Genomic DNA, 22,526 nt, shown 5'->3' on the forward strand with positions numbered 1-22,526 from the left:
AAGTGGCTAGACCAACCCAGGTCCTTGCATCTTTCCCCCTCACATAATAGAATGGGGAGTTCTGTCAACTTACCAGAATATCTTGGACATGCATTTTTACAGATTTGTTTTACTTCTCCTTTGAATCCCAAAGGGATGTGTTGAAAAATGAGCGTGCCTGTGAAAGGCAAATCCCACCATTATTGCACATTTTTCTCACGTGAAAGTTTGACTTATGGTCCCAACATGTGCAAGTTAAACTCTCAAATGTCAGGATACTATGAAATGGTCACAAATATTTGCCATGCGCTGATAAAACCCCCATTCTTTGCGACTGGGGAGATGTGCTAATAGCAGACCTTCACTTAGACATGGTAAGCAATTGAGCCATGCTAGCTGTCTCAAAATCATTAACAAAATTAGTTTCAAATTCCCGACATGGGAGGCACTATTGCGTTTCTCCTTGAAAGCCGGGGACAAAATCATAAAATTTGGGTTGGTATTTTTAAACTCTGCAAGCAGATTGAGACTGCAATAAAAAAAAGAGTTTGTGTGATATTTTATGGAAATTAGAGTTCTATCTGCTGTTAATGCCATCTTTCAAGAGGCCATTAGTCTGCCTCGCGAACACCACCAGCATTTCTGCAAACATAAAAAATAATGCTCTAAAAAATATACACCACGGCAGTCATTTGCATGAGAGATGAGAAGCCGCCACTGCAGACATTCAAAATAAGCAGAATTTCTGCTTAGCTGAAGATATATTGTGGTGGTTGCTGAGAGTTTTCACATTATTTTGCACTTGGCTATCAGGCGCATGCTTCAGCTGAAATGGTGATGATGATACATGCATCAGTATCTACTTGATATATATATAACTATAATAATGCACATTTTACAGGAACATTTATAAATGGCCTTATGCAAGGTATCTCAGGAAAAGCTACATGCGGTGCTTCATATGGCATTGTATTTAGTCTAAGACAACACATAATCTGTGCTTGACCCCACGGGCATGGAGAGAGCAGTAGATGTCTGAGTCTGATGTCTGAGTCACAAATATTTCTATTTGGAGCAAATCAGATAAGCCTATAAACATGTCTAATTTGCTCCCGCTACCTTGCACTATTTAACAAAGCCTTACACTGGAGCCAATCTTGAGATGACTGGAGCTTCTCTGAGATGTTCACGCGCAAAAATGATTCATGAAAATGTGCTCAAAGGCATGTAGGAAATGCTCCAGGTATCTCTGTCTGTGCTCCAGTTTTAGGTGTGATGTCATCATTTCAGGAGTTTTGTTGCGTTGAGTTCTCACTTTAAAGTTCCGGCAACTAAGGGAAAAAAGTTAGTTGCCGGAACGTTAAGGTGAGAACTTACTGTAACAAAATCCCTGAAATGCCACTAATGCCACCCTAACTTTGCACCCTTATTGTGCAGCCTATGAACTCAATGTTTACATCACAGATCATATCACTGATGACATCACTAATTACATTATAACAGTAACTGGTATTGAGAATGGCCTTCAGCCATGTTCAGTGTGCATGGCCAAATATATTTTCACACATGAGTGGGTACTAGTCATAGCTTTCAGTTATGGACAGTGGTCACAACCTTCACCCATGTGCACTGAATATTTTAAAACACTAACAGGCTACCAACAATAGATGTTGGCCTTTACCAGTGGATGCAGCTTTCAACCGTGTCCACTTTATATTATGTACACTGAACAGGCACTAGCCACGGAATTTAGCACAATACTGACCAGTATTTGTATGTGCCCACTATATATTCTAACCTATAAATGCACCACTAGCCCTGGCCTTTGACCATGAGCAGTTTATACATCTTTTTGCCATATCCATTGTATATTTTACAATGGATAATGAGGACAATAAGCAAGAGCCGGTGAATGTCGACATCAGACAGGACCATTGGTGTGTCTATAGAGAAATTCAGTAAGGAAGGAGTCAGGGAATTATTCCCTCTTCCAGTCACTGAAAACGAAATCCAGATGTGGCCTATTTTGCTATTTTACATCCTGTCTCCACACGTTCTATAACTGGTTTGCGATGTCCAGTTACTGCCACTGCTCTGCATACGATTATGCCTTCCTCCCATCCATCTGGTGAAAGTACTGTTCCCCAGATCAGCATTTGGTCTCTCTCCTTGCATCTTCGTACCTCTTCTTCTGTTTTCCCTTAGCAATTGAGTTTTTTATTTATCTCCCATCTGATTCCTGCCCCCTTCATTCCAGTATCTTATCACATGATCCTTTGTGTGTGGACTTGCTCTTTTTTTTTCAAATCTTGAACATAATCATCTTCTTCTGGTTCTGTCCATTCTGTCACCCATACCAAGGATGCTGTTCGACCCTGGAATTGACCTCTCATATGGCAAAGTGCAAGGTGTGTTAGGCAATGTGCAGTTTGGGCATCTATTTCTATAGCTACGAATATCTTATAATTCCCCAATGCTCAGGGTAGGAGTACATCAGCATACATCCTTCTTACAGGGGGAACCATAGAGACACTTGTCAGTGAAATAGGTGACTTTGCACATGTTATTGGTGTAGGGATAATCACATATGGTCTTGGCCTTCATTCAACAGATATGTCTGTAAGGGTCACTGGTGTGGGAAGGACCAAGGGGATTGCTGCTTGCTTTCAACCGGCAAGATAAGCAGCATGCATTAGTAGAAACAGGAAAACAATAATAGACGCTGTGCAGACATGTATCAGGCACCAATACATTAGTCCCCACCAACAGTGATTCCATACACGTCACTGAGCTCACTCGTTTCCCCCCACTGTATCAGTTTCAGGATCCCACATTGTGCCTGTGTACTATTTTTTAAGGAAGGAAAAAACCTTTTTAATCAGGCAAATTCGTCAAGTGCTCCGGAAGTTGCAAAATCTGCTCAATGATTGCTGAGGGCAGTCTGCTTATCGTTGGACCATATTTAGGACCGTGCAAGAACACACACATGTTAGTACTTCTCCCCACAAGTAAAGGATAAGTCTGAAGAATGAAAATAAAGACAATAAGCAAGAGACGGTGAATGTCGACATCAGACAGGACCATTGGTGTGTCCAAAGAGAAATTCAGTGAGGAAGGAATCTGTGAATTGTTCCCTCTTCCAGTCACTGATCAGGAAATCCAGATTTGGCCTATTTTGCAATGTTCCAAAATGTTCCTTTTAGTTTAGTTCAGAGATTCCTGTGGCTCAAGTAACAAGTTTGCAAACCTTCTAATATATCTATAAAGAGTGTCCATGGTAAGGCACAGTCCAAATGGACACTTGCATTTATTTGCTCAGCACTTTCTGCGTCCTTCTTCCTCGTCATTGATCGAGTCTGCATGTACTGAACTACTTTGTGATAACTTGCTTCCGAATCAACGTGTGGGAGTGGATCGGTCTTGCCAGCATATGGTTTAACGTCGCCCAAATGAATCCAGGCATGTCTTTCTTGGATTTTTACTGCTGAGGAAGTAATGTTCTCAATGATGTAGGGACCAGTAAAACTGGGCTTGTGCAACTTCCTAGTGAAGTTGTGAATTGGGATTCAGTCTCCCACAAATAGTTTTGGTACAGGTATGAATTTCTGTAATTCGTTTGCTGAATGGTCTTCATCTGCATTCTGAGACCGACACCCCTTGCTTCTGTGTTGATCTGAAATGACAGATATACTGGTGGTCATACATGTTAAATAAGCAAGGAATTAATTTCCTAACATTGCTGCTGTCTTCTGGGCATCACTTCTAATCATCGATAGAGGAGTCAGAGGTGCTCTTATTCGCCTCCCTGTTACTAGTTCATGGGGCGTGAGGTGGTGGTCCGATCCGGGCTGATTCCTTAATGCATATAATGTCAAGGGTAGACAATAGAGCCACCCCTTTTTCAATGATGATTTTAGTTTAGCAATTCTCTCTTTGAGAATATTGTTGAGTCTCTCACATATCCCGTTCGCTTGCAGGTGATAAGCAGAAGAAATTTTGTATTTTATGTTTAGTAACAAGCTAATCTGTTCAAATAATTAATTAACGAAATGAGGACCATTGTCGGATCTCTGCACCTCACATACTCCCCATCTAGGAAATACTTCTCATAATAAAAATATTGCTGCACAAGTGGCATCTGGTTGTGTTCATGGACTGACTTCAATCCATCTTGAAAAGGGACACACCACCACTATCATATACCTGTATCCACTATATACCTGCAGCATATAAACATAATCGATATGTAAATGCTGAAAAGGACCATTAGGTCTAGGGATCACTCCCCTGATTGTACGCAATGTGTGCCCAGCAGTAAACATTTGACATAGATGCAATTTACTACATAAAATGCAACGTGTTCTAACAGGTTTGGTACAAATCAATCCTCTGCAATAGCTGCTGCGATGCTTTCCCTAGTTACATGTGTGCGGTAGTGCAGCTGTTCAAGCGCTACCCTGAATAATGCTACTGGCATTACTGGCTTCCCAGTGCTGTCTAATCTGCCATAATGCTTTGGCAGGGATAAGGAACATACCCTCCTTTCCCATACTCTTGCCTTGAATTTCCAACATTTGTGGTTTTGGCAAATAATTAAATCCTTCCTGCATTATTACCGCCATAAGTTCTACCTTTCTCATGTAAGGAGTATCAAAACATGAAATGTCTGAAGAAGTTGCAACCCTCTTGGCTTCTTCTTCTGTGGCTTTGTTTCTGCATGACATAAAATCAGCTCTTTTAGTGTGAGCTGTGCATTTGACTATTGCAATGGCTGCTGTGTTTTGTATTATCTTAATAAGCCTGTCCAATAATGCTTTGTGCTGCACAGGAGTGCTGTCTGCTCTGAGGTAGCCCCTCTTTTTCCAATGTGCTAGCCCTGCGTGCACGGTTGACGTCACATGGGTGGAGTCACTGTACACCGTCACTTCCTCTCCTTTGTATTTCTCAAGTGTCATAAGAAGCCCCACCAATGCTGCTGCTTGTGCCGAAAAGTGAGATGGCAGCCTTATGCTTGCCACAATTTCAGATTCCCCATTCTCTCTATGCCTCACCACAGCTGACCCAGTCAATCTTTCTCCATTAACTTGATAGATTTTCGACGACCCATCAATAAAGAGAATCTCCCCTTCTGATGGCGCATTTTCTTTTACACGCGGTTTATCTTCATATGACGCCTCATTACTGGCAAAGTCATGCACGTGCTCACCCTCTGCCACGGGTTCTTGTACAAATGTGGCAGGGTTCACTATTCTACACCTGACTATCTTAATCAAAGGATTAAATATTACTAATTCATATGCAGAGGCTCTCTTAGATGTCAACGTACCCATAGGTTTTTCCAAAATGGCAAACAAAGCATGCTCAACAAACAACATCATGGAACATCCCATCGCTATGACCATAGACTTTTCAATGATGAACGTGGCTGCAGCCAGCAATTGTTCGCAAGGAAAGTGTCCTCTCATAACTGGATCTAGAATCCTACTATAATATACCAGAGGTTTATACACCAGTGTGGTCCTCTGTTTAAGAACTGCTGTCATAACTGTTCCATTTGTGTATGGAAACCGGTAGAACTCCTCAGAATAATTGGGAATTCCTAAAACTGGAGCTGTACAAATTGTTTTCTTTAATTCTTCAAACCCTTGCTCCATTTCCTCAGTCCATTCTATTTTCTTAATATTCACTTGTGCCTTTTTTAATGCCTGCAAATGTGGTCTTGTGTATGAACTATAATCAAATACCCATGCTCTGACATAATTGCATAGTCCAAAAAACTTCTGCATTTGCTTTACTGTGTGCGGTTTTGCTCTTTTCAAAATTGCCTCAGCCCTTTCAGGTGTGACCTTTTTTCCCTCATAAGAGATTAACTGGCCTATATACAACACCTCTTCTTGGCAATACTGTAACTTCTCTTTGTCCACTTTATATCCCTTGTTTGCTAGGGTTATCATTAACTGAACTGAGTCTTGCCTGCATTCATCTTCTGTTGTTCTACAAACCAAAATGGCATCTATGTACTGATACAACCTATTAAAGATTGATGGAGAATCACATTACCCTTGAGGTAAGCAAGTGCTTTTCAATGTTGTCTGATGGAAAATGAATGACGTCAGATCTTGAGAGTCTTTATGCAATGGGATTGAGAAAAACACATTTTTCAAGTCAATCACTGGGAAATATCGTGCCTCAACAGGGATACTACATAGTATTTTTGCAGGATTTGGAACTAGAGGAAACTCTGCCTCTACAATCTGGTAAATTAGCCTCATGTCCTGCATTAAACGCCAAGAACCCCCTTCACGATTTTTTCACAGAATACAGTGCGGTATTGCACAGCGACTGGCGTCACTAGAAAACCATGCACCATTAGTGCGGAAATAGTTTTGAAAATACCCTCATCTGCCTCTCGAGACATGGGATACTGTCTTGCTCGAGGTACAATTGCTCCTGGCTTCAGATTAATCTTAATTTCTCATACACCCTTCAATAGGCCTACGTCATAGGGGCCTGTAGTTCATAACGAGGCTGGTACTTTCTCTAAGTCCTCGTCAAAATATTCTGGACGTTGTCGCACTATCATCATTCACTGTGGGACGTCTCTTTTCTCTATTTTAATACAATAGATAATATTAATTTCAAATACTTCTTCAACCTCTGCTGCATCATATTTAAACAAATCGTCATCTGTTCCATCAGTCAATCTGTCCTCTTCCCCAATAGCAATCACTGTTCTTCTCTGCCCCTGTCCCATCCTTCGAGCATGGCCAGTTCCCCTCGTACTATTGCTACAACTAGTTCTAGAGGAACCATTTGTCCCTGCTCTTCGTCCATAGGTATCTCTGGCCTGAATAAAAAGTCATCAGGTATTCTCTTAGTATTTCCCACTAAACCAGGCAATCATGTTAACAAAATGCATACACCATAATGGAAGACTTCAGGTCCCATCGGCACTCCCCGCAGAGCCATGTGTCTTGTAAATGCCATAATAAATTTGCCCATGTTTAAATAGTGTATTCCTGGAGTAGAACACACTATGCCATCATCAGTGAAAGAAATCATCATGTTAAGCTTTGTCATTAAATAATGGAACAGACATGTCACATTCTCCTATTGAGACTGGTAATTCATCAGTAAAAGGAACTCTGCTAGTAGCTGCAGAGAAGTAATGAGCATTCACGGCATTTCCCAATAAGGGAAATGCTCTCTTCCGTATACATGAGCGAGTTGCACCTGTATCTACTAAAAAAGGAAAAGATTTGCCTCCTATTTATCCATCAACCCTTGGTTCCTCTTGAGAGTCTGGTGTTATCGATAGTACTGAACACATCAAGTCGCTGTGTGAGCTGTCCTATTGTGGATATTTGCTCATCCCTGTACCTGTGAAAGGATTCCCTGCCACAACAGAAACACCCCCTATTCTAGGAGTTAATAAATGTCCCATGTTTGCATTCTGTTGTATCTGCATGGGTGCGTGCCGTAACTGTAATTGCAGTGGATTTAATGGTGTTTGTTGTGGCTGTTGTAGTTGCTGTATCTGCAGCACTTGTTGCATTTTCGGAACTTGTGCATGATACACCGTCTTAACTTGGGCAAACCCACACCTCGCCTGTGGGCTGTAGGCAGGAGGATAAGCTGTAACCCGTATTTAGAATTGGCCATTTTGTACATTCCCTTGGTTTCGACGCATGCACGCTACGTGCCCTTCCATGCCACACATCCAACATATAGGAGGTGGTCTTCTAACTTGCCCACTTACATATTCTGGTTCTCATTCTGCATATTCCGAAAGCCACTGAGATTATTTTGGAAATTACCTCTCCCTCTGACGCCCATTCCTCAGCCTCTCGACACAAACCCACTTCCTCCTTGGTCCATCTGGCATTCATTATTTGCCTGCGATGCTCCTGCTATTTGTTGCTGCACTCCCAACCCGTCTCTGCTTGTCAGTACCGCACCTTGCATGGTGTTTTTTAACAGCTTCTTCTGAACTAACTTAGTTTCATTTAGCTTCCTAGCCTCTTCCTTCTTCTTGTTTTTTTCTTGCAATAGTCAACAGTGGTGCACTATGCTCAACTGTATCTCTGCCCAAGGCCTTGCCTCCATTCCCACTAATTTCTTGAGTTGTCTCTGTACTTGCTCTGGTACTCCATGCCATAAAATGTGGTAAAATACTGCCACTGATTTACCCCAAGGCTTACGAGTCCAGCGTTCCTGAATATTTTGAATGTAAGCATTCAGATCTTCGCCTTCTTACATCTTATCTGCCACAATTGCACCCATATCCGACATGTCAGGATACTATACCCTAAGAGCCCTCAGACATCTGCCCCACGATTATTGAATGGCTCTCCATCATGAGCTGTATTCTGCGCCATGACACTTGAGAAACCTGCTTGTGTCCAAATGTCATCAGCCCTCTCCCCAAGAATGGCTGATAAAAGACCCTTAATGTCCCCTATGGCTGTCTTCCTGTCATTTTTTCTAGTTCATAAATCCATTTTCCCACACCTGCCGTTAAGCTGGGGATTTTACATCTTAAATTGTCCTTGTCCATCTGGGGCCAAGGTATATACTGCGGTCTGGCCCCTCCTTTCTCCCTTAGAGGGAACTGTGTAAACCCAATTCCACCCTCGGCTCCCACTGTCTGCCTATTCATAGTAGGGACAATGGTTCCACATCGCCTTCTACCTGCAAATTACCTTAACCAGTTCACATATGATTGGTTGTGTATTGTAGTATATATGTTTGTGATATTGAGCTGCTTTTGCTAGTGGAATATTTTCCAAATGACTGTGTAAATAAATGTATATTCGTTTACCAAGAAACCTTAAGTAAGTGTTTGGTTGAACCACTGTGATTGCTAGTCCTTTGTGTAACCTCTTGCACTGCTCACTTTGCTCTTGAGATAAGTCTGTCTGCTCAGCCACTGCTACCACATTACTGTGTAATACAGGTTTGTATCAAAGGGTAAATTGTACTTATATTTGTAGTCTTAATTGTGTGTAGTGTTCCCAAATGGTACTGCATGTGATTCTGCCTAACATTATGATATGATATGATATGATATGATATGATATGATATGATATGGCATTTGTAACGCGCCTATACACAAGTGTTTCAAGGCGCGACGAGGCAGGGAGGGGGGAACAGGGGGAGGACAGACAACAATCCTACTAGGCCAGGTGTCATTCAGACCGCGCAAGTGCAGGGGTAGGGGGAAGGGAAAAGTGCAGTACAAGGTAAGTAGAATAGAAATAAATAGATAAATAAATAAATAGGGCCAGCTGGTGGCAAGTGCAAGGTAAGTGCAGACAAGTGCTGGGAAGGGGGGGCTGTAGGGATACAGAGACAGTCCCGCAGTGCAGGGGTTGCCAGGGAGGCAGTGCAAGTGGAGAGTGGCTGGGCCCAGGACCGAGGTCGGTGAGAGTGGCCAAGTTTCAGATTCAGTGCAGAATTTAGTGAAGAATTTAGCAGGGGAGAGGGAGAGAGAAAGCAGAAGCAAATAGGAAGGTTTTGAGGTGCTTCTGGAACCGGAGATGGTTCTCCTCAAGTTTCAGGGAGGCAGGAAGGCTGTTCCAGAGGGAGGCTCCTGCCGCGCAGAGAGATCTACCCCCAGCTCGTTGCTTCGAGAAGCGGCTGACCCTGAGGGAGTTGGAGACGGATGAGCGAAGGGCTCGGGAAGGAAGATATTTCGGAAGAGAGAGTTGCAGGTATTTAGGCCCCAGGCCCCAGAAGGCCTTGTGGACAATGCAGAGGGTTTTGAACTTAATCCTCACAGCCACTGGGAGCCAGTGTAGAGATTTCAGTCCTGGAGAGATACAGTCCCTGGGCTTGAGGCCAAGGACAAGTCTCGCAGTTCTGTTCTGGATGAGTTGCAGAGGGCAGAGAGTGGAGGCAGGCAGATTAAGATAGAGACTGTTACAGTAGTCCAGCTTCGAGAGAACCAGGGCTCGGGAGACAATGAGCTTCTGGGGGAAGGAGAGGAAGGGAAGAATACCTCTAAGGAGGTGCAGCTGGTAGTGTGACTTCTTAGAGACGTCAGATATATGAGGAGAGAAGGAGAGTGTGGAGTCAAAGATGACCCCGAGGTTTTTTGCATTGCAGGTAGGAGCAGGAAGAGGCCCAAGAGAGGCTGGCCAGAGAGCTGCAGGGAAGGAGGGAGTGGGTGTGCCGATGAGTAGAATCTCAGTCTTACTAGCATTAAGGCAAAGGTCGTTGGCAGCACACCATTCCTGGATAGCAGACAGACAGTCAGAGATGAGGGCAGGAGAAGAGGAGGCCGAGGGTAGCCTGAAAATGAGCTGGGTATTGTCCGCATAGCACTGAAAGTTGGGGCAGAGGGCGGCGATGCGGTGGGCAAGAAGTGCCAGATACTGGTTGAAAAGCCAGGGAGAGAGATTAGATACCTGGGGAACACCACAGGTGGAGAAAAAGATGTCAGAGAGGAAGGACCGAAGTTGGACCTGGGAGGGTCGATTGGAAAGGAAAGAGGTCAGCCACGCCAGAGCCTGACCAGTGATACCCAGGTTATCGTGGAGACGGTTGAGCAGGATGGCATGGTTGACAGTGTCAAAGGCAGAAGAGAGATCGAGCAGAATGAGAACACACGGAGTGTTGGAGTCGAGGTTCAAGAGCAGGTCATCACGGATGTTCAGGAGAGCAGTTTCCGTGCTTCTGGCCGCTCTGAAGCCAGATTGGTGGTCGTGAAGACTACCAACAGCTTCAGCATGGAGGTTATGCTGGGAGATGGCCAGTTTCTCCAGGAGCTTGCCCAGGAAGGGAGTGATGGAGATTGGGCGATAGTTAGCCGGGCAGGAGGGGTCGGCAGAGGGTTTCTTAAGAAGAGGGTGCACAAGGGAGTGCTTGAGGGGGGATGGGAAGACTCCAGAGGCGAAGGAGAGGTTGCAAAAGTCAGCTAGGGCAGGAGCCAGGGAGTCGATGTGGTCCTTGATAGTTTTGGAGGAACAGGGGTGAACCTGTTTAGACGAGACTTTCATAGATCGGACTTGTCTGGAAAATTTGTCAGCAGAGAAAAGGGGAAAGGCAGAGAAGGAGGGAGGAGGGGTGGCTGCAGAAGGGCCGGAGGAAGAGCAGGGAAGCGAGGGAGGGAGGTGATAGGAGGAGAGTGAGGACAGGATGTCCTGAGTTTTAGAGATGAAGTGAGAGGCCAATGCAGTACAGAGGGCCTGGGAGGGGACAGGAGAGGTAGAGACTGCAGCAGGGGTGGCAAGCTCCTTGCAGATTTTAAAGAGTTCGGCCGAATTGTTAGATGCCGCAGAGATGCGGGCTTGGATAAGGGCTCTCTTCTTGGTGAGAAGAGAGAGACGGTATTGCCTTTGGAGCAGGCGGCAGGCCAGTTTGTCAGAGGATGAACAAGAAGCACGCCATTTCCTCTCTGCCACCCTGCACTTGCGTTTTAGGGTGACGAGATCCGAATCATACCAGGAGTTACATTTGGCTTTGGGCTTCAGGCGGATTCTCATGACAGGGGCAAGGATATCAAGAGTATCAGAAATAGCAGAGTGGAGCAGGGGGAGGGGGGGAGAAGGTGGCAGCGAAAGCCTCAACTGACACGCGCTTCATGGGTCGGATGACCGAGAAGGTGGGTGGCAATGATGAGGGTGGCTTGGCCTGTGGGGTAGGGAGGGTGAGGTGGGAGGATAGGAGAAAGTGATCACTCCAGGAGAAAGGAGTGGAGAGAGGGACTGAGAGGGGAAGGTCAGAAGAGATCAGAGCATCAAGAGTGTGCCCTGCAGAATGAGTAGGCCCAGATGGGAGAATAGAGAGTGAGAGAGAGTCGCAGAGGTCACGAAAGAGTCCAGTGGGGGGACAGGAGGCATCTAGGTGGATGTTGAAGTCACCAAGAAGGAGTAGTTGAGTGGTAGTGGACAGGAGTGAGGAGGAGAGGTCAGCCCACTCGGAGAGGAAGGAGGAAATTTGACCAGGTGGCCGATAGGTAGTAGCCACGGTAAGGGAATGGCTAGGAGAGAGAGAGAGTCGGCAGACAAGACATTCAAAAGAGGAGTAGGTCTGCGTAGGAGTGACAGTGGCAGGAATCCACTCAGGGAAGATAAGGGCAACACCCCCCCCTGCACGGTTGGGCCTGGGCACGGAGAGGATCTTGTAACCGTCAGGTAGGAGTGTGTCAAAGCTGGTGACAGAGCTGGCTGTGAACCATGTCTCAGTGAGACCGAGGACGTCAAGGTCCAGTTCCTCAAGAAGGTGACAGATATCAGAGGAATGCTTGATGGCAGAGCGAGAGTTAAGAGTGGCAATGTGGAGAAGGTTGCCATCCTTGAAGGACTTCCGGGGAGGGGTACAGATCAGAGGTACGCCCTGCGGAGGTGTAGAAGAAGGAGGTGAAGAAGGAGCAAGAGAGGGGGCAGGGAGGGAGGGTAGAGGCAAGGTAGCCAAGGACAGAGGAGGGGGGACAGCAGGAGAGGAGAGGAAGTTGATGAGGCGAGGGAAGCGTCTATCAAAGAGGTGAATGTTGGCCTGAGGGCCTTGGACCAAGACGGTCCCATTAGCGTAGACATTAATGATGGCCTTTGAAGAGTGGAAGGGGGCCAAGAGGACATCCCAGCGGGTGCCACCATTAATGGGAGAAGAGGAAAAAGGAGAGAGCACAGAGACCATATGAAGGGTCCATAGGTCAGGCGAAGGCACAAAAAAGAGGATGTCAGTGAGAGTTTCCTTAGAGCAGGCACTAGTGTAGGTGTCAGCGATAGGGAGGCCTGGGTTGGAGATCAGGATGTCCTTTTTAAACTTTTTCCTACCAGATTTAGTGAGGAGAGCAGGATAGTCAATAGAGAAGCAGTTAGAGAAGATAGGCGAGATAGAGAGCACCATAGAGTAGGAGGGAGTCGGGGGGGGAGACAGACGATGTGAGAGCCTGCAGACAGGAAGAGAGCGGCAAGCACAAGTTTACCACATTTAAGAACAGCAACAGTAATGCGTTTTAGGTACACAGTGGAGAGTCCACCTAAGTTTGAGAATCCTGCGAGGGGAGAAAAAACCCTAGTTTACCACATTTGGGAACAGCAACAGTAATGCGTTTTAGGTACACAGTGGAGAGTCCACCTAAGTTTGAGAATCCTGCGAGGGGAGAAAAACCCTAGTTTACCACATTTAAGAACAGCAACAGTAATGCGTTTTAGGTACACAGAGGAGAGTCCACCTAAGTTTGAGAATCCTGCGAGGGGAGAAAAACCCTAGTTTACCACATTTAAGAACAGCAACAGTAATGCGTTTTAGGTACACAGTGGAGAGTCCACCTAAGTTTGAGAGTCCTGCGAGGGGAGAAAAACCCTAGTTTACCACATTTAAGAACAGCAACAGTAATGCGTTTTAGGTACACAGTGGAGAGTCCACCTAAGTTTCAGAATCCTGCGAGGGGAGAAAACCCTAGTTTACCACAACTGTGGAACACAGTGAGGTGAAGACACCATGCAAATGCAGTGGCCAGGCGTAGGTGGGGTGGGCAGGGAGAAGGTGGTGAAGGCAAATTGAACTTGCGTCTTGCGTCCCCTGCGGACACCTGCAGACACACAGGGAGCCGCAACTGTAGGAGTCGCCCTTGGCCTTGGGGCCCTTAGCCGCAGGGGGCTGCCGGGCAGAGGGCTGCCCAGAAGGAGGTGGTTATAGGAAGAGGGAGGAGAGGAAGGGGAGGGGGAGTGTGGGCGGGCAGGGAGGCGGGAGGGAGAGGAGAACCAGGAAGTGGGAGGGGAGAGCAGGCACAACAACGCGCTCTGAGCGCAGATGCAATTTCACTTTTTTAAAAGCACACAATTTACTCACGGATGCCCGCTAGGGTCGGGCAGGGCTTCCAGGGCCTGCAATTCCCTCAGGGCTCCCGGCGACCGCTCTCCCAGGCTCAGCTGAACAAAGAAGCGAGCAGGGGGAGCGGGCGTCGAGTAGCCAAGAAGGGAGGTGGCCAGGCAGCCAATCAGAGGGGGGGTGTGGGCGGGCAGGGAGGCGGGAGGGAGTGGAGAACCAGGAAGTGGGAGGGGAGGGGACAGCAGGCACAACAACACGCTCTGAGCGCAGATGCAATTTCACTTTTTTAAAAGCACACAATTTACTCACGGATGCCCGCTAGGGTCGGGCAGGGCTTCCAGGGCCTGCAATTCCCTCAGGGCTCCCAGCGACCACTCTCCCAGGCTCAGCTGAACAAAGAAGCGAGCAGGGGGAGTGGGCGTCGAGTAGCCAAGAAGGGAGGCGACCAGGCAGCCAATCAGAGGGGGGGTGTGGGCGGGCAGGTAGGCGGGAGGGAGAGGAGAACCAGGAAGTGGGAGGGGAGGGGAGAACAGGCACAACAACTCGCTCTGAGCGCAGATGCAATTTCACTTTTTTAAAAGCACACAATTTACTCACGGATGCCCGCTAGGGTCGGGCAGGGCTTCCAGGGCCTGCAATTCCCTGAGGGCTCCCGGCGACCGCTCTCCCAGGCTCAGCTGAACAAAGAAGCGAGCAGGGGGAGCGGGCGTCGAGTAGCCAAGAAGGGAGGCGGCCAGGCAGCCAATCAGAGGCTCTCTGACAGTGTGCATCCTTCAGGGCTACTTTCATTCTGTCCCTCCTCTCCACCAAAGGTTTCCCTGTCTTTGTCTGACATATCCAGTCCCCAACTAGTGTGGCACTGATCCCTATCATCTTTATTTAACATCAGCCTGTCTAGCGACAAGGCTCTATGCTCGAGACTAAACAGGCTTCCTTCCTTGCCTTGTGATCGGGCAATTATAGATGGATCATCTTTTCCTCTATCTCCCGATTAACCTTTCACCCTCATCTCTTGATAGGCTTTATTGATCCTATCTCCGATACTTCCTATCTCAAAATTCTCATCTAGGTTACCCTAGATGGTCCTGGCATTGACTCTTGTGGCGGGTGAAACTCATCTTGATTTATTCCAAGTGGTTCTGTCATTTCTCCCTGTGACTTCTCTATATGACTCCATGCTATTACTGGACTGGCTCCATTAGCTCTTTCTGAATGTGATCAATGTCACGTGCTCTCTGTCTCCTTTTTAAGTCCATTTATTCATCTAATTCCCTTAGTTTCTTCGCTTCTCATCTAACCTTTTCCTCCTCTTTTCTTTTCTCTTCCTGTCATGCCTGCGCCATGGGCACATACATTTGCGATCAATATGGACTTTATTTTCTATTTGCGAGACTTTGGTGCTTTTCTATTTTTCCCAACAAACTACACTTACCACAATGCACTTGGTTATAACCATCTATTCCTGGCCATTCCTATTTGTCATCTTCGGAACTACAATCCCCAAAAGCCCTAGGGATCTCCTCTGCTTCCACCAGCTCAGGGACAGAGAGGGAGGTGGACGATTGTCTGCAGTTGTGCTGATCCAGGTGCGACCAATTAGCCTGCCTCTGTGCTGGGCTGGCCAGTATAAAAGCTGCTGCCTACAGGGGCTCAGTCTCTTGCATTAAGAGTCCTTCCGGCAGCTTTTTGCTTCGAGCTACGGATCTTGTATGTGGTTCCTCCTTACTCTGGCTTTGGATCCAGTGCCCTGCCGGGCTCTCTACATTGCAGATGATAACACGCTGCTGCTTTCCAGCCTCCGCCCTTGCCCTGCCGGGCTATCTGCTTTGCAGCCGATCACACTCTGCTGCTTTCCAGCCTCCGCCTTTGCACTTCCGGGCTTCTGCCTTGCAGCCGATCATGCTCAGCTGCTACCTTCTGCCCTGGTCTTCCAGGCTCCTGCCCTGCCTCAATCCGGCTGCCTACAGTTCTTGTCCTCTGGGCTCCCTGCTCTGCAGCCTGCCTCACTCCGGCTGCCTACAGCCCTTGTCCTCTGGGCTCCCTACCTTGCAGCTTACAGTCCTCTGCAGCCTTCTACAGTCAGCGGCCCTGCTCCTCTGGGCTTACTCCTTGCTGCCGGTCCTTCTGGCTCCTTGCCATGCAGTCTGCTTCTCTCTGCTGCCAACAGCCCTTGTCCTCGGGGCTTCCTACCTTGCAGCCGATCACGCTCCGCTGCTTGCTATCTACAGCCTTTGTCCGCTGGGTTCTCAGCCTAGCAGCCATCTACAGTCGTCTGCAGCCTTCCACGGTCAGCAGCCCTGCCCCCCAGGGCTCACTCCTTGCTGCCCGGCCCTTCTGGGCTCCTTGCCGTGCAGCCTACTTTACTCCACTGCCTTAAACCCTTTCCCTCTGGGCTCCTTACCTTACAGCCTTGCTCCTGTGGGCTTGCTCATTGCTTTCCTGCTCCTCTGAGCTCTCAACCTTGTTCCATACTGTCCTCTGCTATCCAATCCTGTTATACAACTTTCCCTTCATTTCCTTCTGCTAGTTTGCTATCAACTTCCTTTTCCTGGATTTGTCTGTAAGTATCTTCTCTTGTACTGTTTGTAGACCCTTTTGTACAGAGCTTGTCTGTTGATTTCCATCAGGCAACCTCTGCCCCTTCCCTTGTCTTGTTTCAACGTTACAGGCACCCATAGCTGTTGTTCCAAGCCATGAGCAAACAGCGTGGGCCTCTGTTATAGCAAACTGTGCAGAAGGCTAGAGTTTTTCCTAAGGTCCGTGGAATACTCTTTTCCTGTATCTGCATACACCCCTAGAGGGAATCCATTCTGTTGTACCTTATTCCTTGCTACACTTGCCTACTCTTCGTTCTCATTACTTTCAGCTGTGTGTGTACTTATCTGTCCACCTTACTTCGGCACAACCACCCAAAACCCTTCCTGGGTGTCCTGTGCCACTCTTAACAGGGTGCCATCCCGTGACACTTCCCTTCTTTTGTTTGTTCTACGTACTTCCTCATCTCTTCTTCTTTGCATTCTTTTATCTTGTAATTGTGGTTCTTCTTCCTCTTCTCTCTTCGTTTCTAACCTGTATTCTTCTTCAAGTGCTCTCTGCCTGTTGTCATGCTTTCTTTGTTCCTCCACCCTTTCTTCCTTTCTTAATTGCTCCTCTTGCTAAATCTGCTCTCGTCTTTGTCTATTCTTTCTCTTGTTCTCATCTTCCTTTAATCTTCTTTCTCATTCCCTGTCTTTTTTTATCTTGCTCATCTTGGTCATCCTTTTGCCTAACATCCTCAAGGCTTTTCCCATCAAGTTTTAATAATATCTGTCCACCCATCCATTTGTTCTGTACAAGCGTAATCTCGTCAGCTTTATCCTTTTCTTTTTTCCATCTTTTAATCTCTCATTCTATATCTAAAGATACAATTGTTCGTTCGTTTTTCTCTTCCATGCCCTACAAGACATTAAAGATCTGTTCTTTTCTTTTAGTCTCTTCTTGACTGTCATCACTACTGTAAGCGGGTGGTTCATAGGGTTACTATACCCTGTCGCTGCTTTTAGTTCCTTTAATGGATATAGTCCTACATCTTCTGTACTATCGCCATTTACTTCGAGTAAGGGGAACAGGCGGCTCAACACCTTCCTCCCTGCTCTGGTTAAGCAACCATTACTGAGGGGCAGATCCTCTCCCTGCTCCTGGTACATCTTCTAAAGCTCTAAAATAGCTAAGCTCTTTCCTAATTTCTTTCCTGTGTACGCTGCATGCAAGTATGTGGTCATGTGTTGCAATACTGCCTTTTCCAGTGATCCCGCTTGTGGCCACGGCATGAACATTTTGTCTGCTGTTCCCTTTACCCATTCTGCACTGTACTGTTTGATCTTGGGCATATGTTTTGGTAGTGTTGTGCACATGTGCATCAGTGGCGTAACCTCTCCCATTATGAGAAGTCTCAATTGACTATCTATACTTAACAGTGAATTTACACAAAATAAATTTCAGACAAATAATAAATATGAGAGCGCACCAACAGTCACCGCTCAAAGCCTCTACTTCTCAATAATCCCAATCTTTATGGTCGGCACCGACAATGACCTAAAATAGCTAATTACCTTTTTCTATACGTAGCCCAGCCTATCTTTGTAGTTCTTCGACACTCTACATACTACAAATATAAAGACAAACTAACAGACTAGTTGACTCTTTACATGCACACCATGGTATATACTCCTCTTCTCTTAGCCCCTAAAATACTCCGATAGGAGTTTGAATTGTCTACTCTCACCGATCTATCTTTGTGCAGCCTAGTTTTACCCCTTGGTTTTAAGACAGCTCCTTCAAGAATTCCTTGAATTCAGGACTCTGGGATTTTCTCATGGAACGCTCCTCGTCCAACACATATTTTCCCCTTGATGCTCCTCGTCTTATATCGACCAACCTTCTGTTACTTGTTCATGTGTGTGTGTGTGGTACCACAACCCCGCTCCCACAATTTACCAATTTCCTCAATCCACTCATCATTTGCCTTTCGGCTCCACACTCTCCGGATAGCCCCCTCCTCAATTGGCCACCGTCACCTTCGGTCCGCTCAGCGCCTGTAGAAACCAGGAGGGATTTTGTGAAAGAGGGGCTCGTCCTACCTGTATCTTCTTTACTTGCAAGTTGACTATAGCAGCCGTTCTCCACAAGAAACCTTGTGTTCCTCTGGCTGGAGGGCAGAGGGTGCCCGATGTTCTGACTACCCCAGAGACCTACTCATCAATGGGCCTTCTCTAACCATCCCATTCTGCTAACAAGTGAACTGTTTTAGGTCCTTTAAGATGAGGTAACACTCTACAGGGTGGATTGGGATGGAGAAATTACTCAAACATCAATAATTCAACCGACTCAGGAAGTTGGCGAATGACTTTTGTCTGTTTTAATATCAATTATCTAAAACAGGGATTACAACAGACATCATCCGACGTCTGGCAGTACAGTCGTGTTCGTATTTCATAAAAACATGAATATATATCAAATATTCATCATCAGTGATGTCATCCTTCGTGGTAAATTATGAAACTTATGGAGGGTTGTGGTTGGGTAATGGGAAACGTCTAGGTATATTTACTATGAGGGCTGGTGTTGTGATTGGATCACTACTACCAGCTGGACAACTCTGCACATCACTAGTGCAAGTCATTCTGAGCATCATAAAGTACATGACATCTTATTGGGTCTCTAAACTATAGGGCTATTTAGAATGTGGCCCTTTACTAATTGGTTGGCACGCATGTGCCCTTCTGGAATATTCCACTCGTTAGAAGCATGCATGCTGGGACCCCAGGTGCCAATGGGTGGGGTTGACCATGCCTCCCCACCCAATTAGCCCATCATCCATCATTACTCAAGCTGCCTGCCATGAGAATAGTCTTTGTACTCAGCCTTGTAAAGTAGCACTGCTCCTGGGAATAAAAGGGAATGTGGGTATGACTTTACCTTCTGGTCTCGGTGTAGCCTGCCCAAGTCTATTTTCATCTAGGTCATGAGACTGGAGACCAGGTTTTAAGCTTCCTCGCTGTATTTAATGGTATTAAATGAATAGAAATGGGTACCCAATGTCCTTCAGCCGCACCTTAACAGGAGCTCGGCTTCTCGTTTTCTTGTACATTGTAACATTCCATTATAATTGACTCGTTTCTTGGCTGCTTCACCCCTTGATACTTGGCCAAGCAGGCCTCTTGATGCTCCTTCTATTCTCAGCTGAGTTTACCTTGCTGTGACACACTTTTCCAGTCCTTCTATTCACAGGGTCGAGTTTGCTCAAATACGATGTAGAACTTCCAGATTTCTATGCATATATATATACCTTGGCTCATCACGACATTCTATTCACTCGGTATAGCCAGCCTTATGATCACTTTGTCTACTTGTGTTACTGCATTTGTACAATTATAAAATGGTTGTCATTGTCTTCCGTGCTTTTCACATGTGTGATCTTCATTTTGCATGTGAACGTTGACTCGGTTCTTACTTCGTTATCAGATTCTATATGATCTGTCCATCTTTTCTCTTGTCATCTGATCTGAGGCCTGTCACTTTCTTCATGTGATGTCACCAATCTCTCCTTTCATCCGTCATCGCATGCTCTTCAGGGATTTTTTCCAAAAGGCTGTCAGTTCTTCTTCAGTACATAAAGAATGGTATTGTCAATGAATACTTTGCTTCAAAGGCTGATTGTGTTATAGGCATCATTACAGGTGTCTTGCTTGGCACTATTTATGATTCCTAACACCCCAACATTAGGGGTGGGACTTCCAGTAGAGGAGTTTGGCTCCTCCACTACGTGAAGAGTGGATGCTTAGTCAGAGAAAAGAGGAAGCTGTTGAGCCTTCTGTTCCCCTTGTCTCACCTGAAGTGAAAGGTGTTGATGTAGAAGAAAAACGGTTGTATCCGTTAAGTGAACTGCAAGTGGCGGCAGGATATATTAACCCGATATATGAACCGCCCGCTTATAGCATTGACGATAGTCCAGAAGGGAGTAAGAGGAGATCATTAAGATCATACAAAATAAAGAAGAGGAAAGTGAGCGATCGAATATATCAACAGAAATAGAATGAGAGATCAAGAGATGGAAAGGAGAAAAGGATACAGCTGACGAGATAACGCTCATGCAGAATGAATGGATATAAGGACAGATATTACTCAAGCTAGATGGGAAGAGTATCGAGGAAGTAAGGCAAGGAGAGGATAAAGATGAACAGGATAGAAAAGATAGGGAACGCAAAAAATGATTGTAGGAAGACAAACATACAAGAAAGAGCAAAGAAAGGCGAGAACAGATGTATCAGGAGGAGCAACAAAAGAAAGAAGAGTGGGAAGAAGAACAAAGTAAATACAACAACCGGCAAAGAACAATAGAAGATAGGGACAGACGAGAAAGGAAGAGAGAAGAGGAGGAAGTGCAGCAATAAGGGACAAAAGAATACATAGCCGGAGAGAAGAGATAACACAAGTGGAGGAGAGAATTAGAAGGGAGGCAAGAAAGCAAAGAGAATTATATGAAGAATTAGAACAAAAGAGAAGACAACGGGAACTTGATATTAATCATATTCAAAAAGATCTAATGGGACCAAGTCCATCAATACGATGGGACTAGAGTAGAAATAGAAGAAGGCTTTGATATAGGAAGTCTCGGGGATAGAATCGATAAGGCTTATCAGGAATTAAGGGGGGGTAGCAAATCGGGAAGCTGAGGGAAGAGAGAGCAATCCCTTGTATTTCAATTACAAGTCGAAGAAGAAAATCAGTTTTTTTCTTGAACAGAGAGCCCTGTCCTTAAGTAAGCTGAACCTAGACCAGGGTGAAGGGGAAAGTTGTCATACTTCTTGGGGACTAGACATATCAGATGAGGAGAGCGAATCCTTCCGTGGGAAAGAAGGAGGAGGCATATGTGCCCCTGAGGGAAGCCTGTAGGCAAATAGGGAAGTAAGATGGTCAGATCTGGAACAACCTAAAGACAAGACACTACATCCCATATCATATCCAGAATGCCCCCGAGGACAATCACATAGTGAGAAGGAAGAATCACTGCCATATGTGAGCAGGTTAAATCGTTACCAGCAAGAAGACGATTGGGAATGATCGTCCCCGCCATGGATAGGCAGACGATGGGAGCCATTTGTGGGTTAGGATTCACAAAGTTTCCCTTATTGGAAAAAGGGAGAGCAAGACCACAGTATATTCCTTGGCCGCTGATGGACAAGGATAATTTAAGATGCAAACTCCTGAGTTTGACATCAGGTGCAGAGAAATGGATATATGAATTAGAAAAAAAGACAAGAGGAAACACGTTGGCCATAGGAGACATTAAAGGTCTCTTGGCAGCCATTATTAGAGAGAGAGCTGATGATGATGACATATGGAAGATAGCAGGCTATTCAAGTGTGACAGCACAGAACACAGTGCACAATGGAGCACAGTTTAATAATTGCAAAGCAGATGTGTGGAGGACTCTCAGGGTACAGTATCCTGACACATCAGATATGGGTGCAATCATGACACGGAAGGTGAAAGATGAAGACCCTATTGCTTATATTCTGGATATTCAAGAGCGTTGGGCTCTTGAAACAAAAGAGCAGTGGGAAATAACTGTTGCATCAATTTACCACATTTTATGTTACGGGTTGCCCGAGCCAGTTCAGAGGCATATGAAGAAATTAGTGGGGATGTAAGCCAAAACATGGGTTAAGATACAGTTGACAATAGTGCATCACTGTTGGCTACTGCAGGAGAAGAACAAGAAGAAAGATGAGGCTAGGAAAGCCGAGGAAGCTAAATTAGTTCTGAAGAAATTGTCAAAGCATGCCATGGAAGGGGCGGTATTGACAAGCGGAGAAGGGCTGGGAATACAGCAAACAGTGGGAACATCGCTTGTGAATAATCAGCACCAAATGGACCAAGGAAATGGGTTCATGCCACGAGGCAGGGGTATGGGATATAGATGAAAAGATGGATTTCAAAATAATCGTGGTGGGTTTCAAAATTATCAAAATGAGAACCAGAATGTGCAAGGAGGATTCAGACAAGGAGGACTTGGACCTGTATGTTGGACTTGTGGGATGGTAGGGCACATTGCATGCTCATGTGGTAGCCAAGGGAATGTACAGAATGGGCAATTCACAAGAGGGAGGACAGCTTATCCTCCACCATATAGCACACAAACTAGGGAAGGATTTACCCAAGATCAGACAATATATCAGACACAAGCAGCACAAATGCAACAAGCACAGCAACCAGAGCAAGTACA

The sequence above is a fragment of the Ambystoma mexicanum genome, chromosome 7q (genome assembly GCF_040938575.1).
Source record: "Ambystoma mexicanum isolate Mex_15411 chromosome 7q, UKY_AmexF1_1, whole genome shotgun sequence".
Lineage (NCBI taxonomy): Eukaryota > Metazoa > Chordata > Amphibia > Caudata > Ambystomatidae > Ambystoma > Ambystoma mexicanum.